Source organism: Armigeres subalbatus, chromosome 3 (genome assembly GCF_024139115.2).
Source record: "Armigeres subalbatus isolate Guangzhou_Male chromosome 3, GZ_Asu_2, whole genome shotgun sequence".
NCBI classification, from domain to species: Eukaryota; Metazoa; Arthropoda; class Insecta; order Diptera; family Culicidae; genus Armigeres; species Armigeres subalbatus.
In genome coordinates this window covers 146,769,200-146,774,847 of record NC_085141.1, presented here as the reverse complement: position 1 = coordinate 146,774,847, position 5,648 = coordinate 146,769,200, and the positions used below count along the sequence as shown (strand labels likewise).

At 39.4% G+C, this 5,648-nt stretch overlaps 1 long non-coding RNA gene across 1 annotated transcript; it reads right to left on the bottom strand.

The window, feature by feature from the left end:
- Positions 1-337: 337 nt before the first annotated feature.
- On the bottom strand, positions 338-2,013 carry LOC134220207 (uncharacterized). The gene is made up of 3 exons (XR_009981801.1): positions 1,470-2,013; positions 1,340-1,405; positions 338-1,241 (listed from the first exon to the last, which is right to left on the bottom strand). It is a non-coding gene; the product is annotated as an uncharacterized LOC134220207 (long non-coding RNA).
- Positions 2,014-5,648: the final 3,635 nt, after the last annotated feature.

Sequence of the window (5,648 nt, the reverse complement as noted above, 5' to 3'; positions counted from 1 at the left end):
AAGCGTTGTGGAATCCGTCAGTGAAACAGTATCGAAATAGATCCTTACGGGATACGATATGGAAAACAACAGCTCTTTTCGTGATGTCATTACCAATTGGACGAACCTGAAAATTAAATTCAAGGCTTATGAAACGAAGGCCCAATTGAAGAAATCTAATCAAGGGGCAGACGAGAATAAATTCCATTGGAAGTATTATTCCAGTTTGTAATTTTTCTCCGGTGCTTACCTCCAACGTGCTTCAGAATCAATTTTAAATTTGGTAAGGATGTTTGCAGCGAAAAAAAAACTAAAAATTATGATGCATGTTATTTTGGGAATATTTGTAGTAGTCGCAGTGCCGCGGCTGTTCCTGGAGGATTTTGCAACGGATGGCTTACGCGCCACCTCCGAAGAGGACCACCCGTCGGGTTAGTTTGCCCGGCTATAGACTGGTTAATGAACCAGTCCGGAAATTGTTCAACACACCAGGAACACGCGTAACCGACCACCCACACTCAAATTATCTAACCCACGATACCGACAACCAAACTCTTACAATCCTGACCAACGAAACCCAGCACACTCCCAAATCCTATCACGTGTCCACAGTATAAAATTATCATCACTGGTAGCAATCTTCCCACCCCATCTTTCCCTCTCGCTTCGAAAGACGAACAATTCGGATCAACATACGCGGACAGACAATACTAACGCGGAACGTGAAATACCCTCCAGACTCTCTCAATCACATCTGACTAACTAGGAACTACAATTTACAGAAACAAAAACATAGTTTATTTCGATAGACATTTGTATAATTCGCTTCAAATCACATATCTGGGCCGGCCTACTTAGTCCCCTTCTCTTCCATAGCTTGTGCGGTCTTCTACTACTATCTCTAACTCTAGCGCTTCTCGGTGTAACGTGTCTTGCTTACAACGACTAATTCAAATTGGCCATTTCAGCCACTGCGATGGACTCCGACTGGAGTTTACGACGGTTCGCCTATTTTCGCTGACTACAGCACACTCGGAACCGCGAACGGGTCCGGAAAAAAGAAGGTTTGGAAACACTTACGGTTCGGGCCGACTCAATCGGCCGGGGTTTGACTGGGGGTCGCCGGTTGGAGTGCAGTTAGACGGTTGCTACTCCCTTCCGCCTTCGTCAAGGCGGGGAACCCTGAGTCCAGAGCGTGGCAAGGGTTGGCGATGGCGACGAGCAATGGTGATGGCGTGCAGGCGGTGGCTTTGTCGTCTAGGCTGTTCAAAAATAAAGACAGCGAAGGTCGTTGACCGCACAGATAGGCCATTGACACAATTAGACTACACTAATGACACTCAATTCTGGGTCTGGTTACCTTTAACACACAAGACAGTCGCACAGCTCACAAAAACTCTACCGCACAATTTACAACTAGGCTAGCCTATACGGGGAACACAGAAAAGATTAATTAGCCTGTCGAACACTTCACGTTTAAATTCACGAACCAATTACACCACGGAACAAACTAAAGGATCGCGCCCTTCTTTCACCACGGTCAGGATCAAAGTGAACGAGTCGATTGCAAATAATCCTCAGATTAACGTTCTTTGGCAATGTAACCGGAAATTGAAGCGCGACGGATTACGTTGACCCTGATTGTAAGAGATAGATTGTAAACATCTCCCTCCCATTCGAAGCGGTTTGGTCTGCTACTCATATTCCCGATTGCAAGTCGAACCCTTTCTCATTGCTCGGACTTTATGTAACGGTGTCACGAATGGTGATCCGCTTCAAAGGCGCTTATGCGTTTCAGGCGTAGCAACTAACCTCTTCACGCAACGTTCTATCTAAATTGCATGCAAGTCTGCACCAGCTACACGGTTCGTTTTAATTGGTATTCCATGTTGTGTTGTATCGAAATTTACGAATTTGAATTAGGTCTAGAATAATTATTAACATTTAACAAAGAAGTATATATTTACAGTTTTAGATATTTATATTTACAAATTTAGAAACTTAATTTACCAAGAATTTCAAAACAAATATTGACTACCGTTACATATTGTTGCGCGGTACTTCTTTCGACTCCGGGGGCTACTAAGGATTTTTGATTTTCTAAAAAAATACCAAATTTGAAACAGAAAGTTGCCATCCAACTACCAACAAGACACCCGAATGGTGAAAATGGAAACTTAATAGTCATTTTCGTTATAATTCTTGTTTCAAAATGTCCAAAGAAGCCCCGCACGACAGTATACACGAATTACGTAATAGTTAGAAGGAAGTGGGTTCGATAAATGTGATGGGTGGGTTGGCAATTACATTTTTGTTACGTTTAGGAATATCCAGATACCGTTCAACACTCTACAGACGACTCTACTCCTACGGCTACAGAATGGGAAGCCCGTAAACGTCGTAAGATTCAACAAAATAACAATGGAGTCAAAGCAGTCGCGCTTGATTCAGCGAGCTTTGAAAGCCATGAACAACACAGACAGGATCCAAATATTTCGGAGTCATGTTTCAGCAACTCCTTAGTAGTTCTGCGAATAAAGTGCGATTTATGCTAGATTGATTTGAGGAAGAAGAAAATTTGCTGCATTCTGAAGACCATGGAGAAAGGAATGAAGTGGAGGTAATTTCTCAACTAGTCCAATTTAGGTAATATACACGGTCAGAAAATCTGGTTGAATCAACAATGCCCATTGTTGGATTCAACCATTCAGGTTTGTTCAAGTAACATTCAACATTTGTAGACTCAATATTAATAATTTGTCGCACTGATATTTATGTTGTTAAAGTTAACAATCGGTTTGTAAAAATGGTGTAGATTTTTTTGAGTGTGTAGTAAAAAATTAGAGTGTAAACACAACGCATTTTTTTCAAAATGAGCGAGACTCCGGAAACTGTGGAAGCGGACGTGGAAGTTTTCGAGGAAGTTGTCGAAGAGTTGCCATTGGAGCAACTGAAACCCGATGAGTTAGAAGTTTTGCAGCTTTTTAAGAGTTTTTTTTATTTTTCAATTTGGGGTAACTTAGATCAATCATTCACCTGTAGAGAAAGCGTATGCAAACGCTTTTTTTTTCCTGTTCGGGTGTGCCACTGCGACCAGTTATTAGATCTATTGTAGCATTCCCCGTATCCTTAGTGTTTAAGTGCATGTCGAATTACTCCATTACTATTGAGAAGCAATGAAGTATCGGTTTCGATACAGTTCTTGTTTTGTTTTCCCAAGAGTACATGACACGGTCCCGCTATTTAGACTCTTCACAGAGAGCAATCTCTAATACTGGTAATTGGCCATGCATCGGAGCCCTAGCCACATCCTTGTCTTGCTCCTAGAATATCACCAGTAAAGCTACAAACCCGGGATTTAGCTCTATCTACAAGACCATTTCAATCTAGAGAAGTTGTTCAGTAACAGAATTTCTGTGTATTCCTCGAACTACCATTGTTTATTAGGTCATGAATAGTTAGTACATCCATAGAGCCCTTACTCAAACTTTTTCCAACAGGTAGTTCAGCCTAAGTCGATGCGCCCTGGTTTTATAACTAATTGCTAGAAAATATGTTTCCGCTGCATACAATTTAGCCTCAAACGAGAGGAATTTGAGTCTTTCAACCATGTGCAGGGTAAAGTTAATTTTGTTATAATTCAAAAACTGCAATTGGTAGAGAGGACTAAATACGATAAATCCTTGAAATACCACAACTCCTAGCTTGAAAAATGGATTAAACTAGGGCTCGGTTTGGTAGATGTTACACCGTAAAACACTATACGTAAAAGTGATCTATCAGCTTTACGGGGGATGCAAACGCCTTAAGGTAGGCAATTATAGTTAGAATCTTTTACGCTGAAGCGATGTGCATCGATTGTTTCAAGAAAGACATCATCACCGCTGGTGGAATTATCTGGAACAATATAGGGTAACGGTACCAATAGTGGAGGTATTAGTAGATCCACAAGAGAAAATATTTTTTAAGAATTGATAATTACGGGAATTTTACTACTTAGTCAATAGATAAACTAATTAATTTGTTAACAAAAAAGAGATAGATGTCATTTAACATCAGCAATTACCAAATATTGCTTGCACCACTATGGGTACACTGTTCTTTTAGTGGCGGGAAAAATTAATTTTGGTTCCTATAGTGGTGCTATCCATTGGTTTCTTATGAGACTCACCACTATTGGTACAGTTGCACCACTATAGGTGCAAGGGAGTCAATTTTGTTAAGGAAAATCATTGTTTTCAATAGTTTTTCAAGCGAAATCTTAAGGTAAGTTGCATTTAACAGGATATTTTAAGCACGACGCATCAACTGAAACCATCGTAAAGTCTATATGATAAATCTCATTAAAACCCCACTACCTCCACTATTGGTGCTACCTCCACTAAGGGTACGGTTACCCTATATCAAAATTTCGAAACAAAAACTATGGATCAACCAAGAAAATGAGATTGCTTGTCACATAACTATGTATAGGTACGAGCTTATTTTTTTTGTTATCATGCTTGTTTTGAGTGCTTTTTTGGCAGCTTGCTGTGCGTTCAAAAATTAATGTTTATTTAATTGTTCAAATTTTGGCGAAAAATAAATGCAAATTCATTCGAAGTTTATATCATTCAGCAGCAAATTTGGTCATGATGAGGATACCTAACTCACAATATTGTGATAACAGGAAATAATATTTTATTCATTTCATGAAAGTGGTGAAACTAATCAATGTTACCCCGGTGATTTCCCCGGATGTATTTCGAATAATTTAGGGACAAACATCGCAAATTTAAAACATTTCAACCCGTAGAGTTGGAATAAGCAACGTATCGATGTTGCAGCGATTGAATATTCCTTATAAACGCTTAATAAGTTAAATTCGCTTAAATTTTAAATAATTGATACGTCAACAATGAAATCATGAGCAGTAAAGGAAAATCGATAATCGACAAATACAACCAGATCTCAAGCTTCTATCTCGTAAGGAAAAGGATGAATTTCATGATAGATTTTCCAAACTAACATCAGCAGAGCTGCAATCTAGAGCGTCGGAGCTCTTTCGCCTAATTCCAACTATTCCAGAGGTATGTTTTGAACATTATTGTAAATAATATATGCAGGGCTGGTAGTAAGTCACTTTTTAGTGACTTGGTCACTATTTTGAGCCTAGTCACTAAAAAGTCACTATTTGCATCCAAAAGTCACTAAAGTCACTATTTTCGCACCACCGTTCGTAAACAAAGTTCAAAATAAAAATCATTTGTATCTACCATCAACCAAATTAAATGTAAATCTGTTAGCAAAATAAAGTTTGAAAAATTGCTCCAAGGCCGTCTTATGAAAGGCAAAGTGGGTTCGAACCATAGACTTCGGGATGGAGAGACACACAGACAGACCACTCAGTGAAGGGCATACGTTTAGGCAACGCCGTATATAAAGCGCAGGATTGTTACGACTACGAGGATTTCGCGATTTTCGCGGTTTTTGCTATTCTCGCGGATTTGATGCGGATTTTCATAACGGATTTAGTTTTGAGTGGAAATTTAATTAATAAGGAGCGTATGGTTTTGTTTTCGATAGCAAAATGTCGTTGAGAAGGGACTCCAGATTTGAAGTCTGATTACCCAATGTTTTGGATATTTCCAAGCCATTATTGAATGCATTATACTTTTGAGCACTCGTTT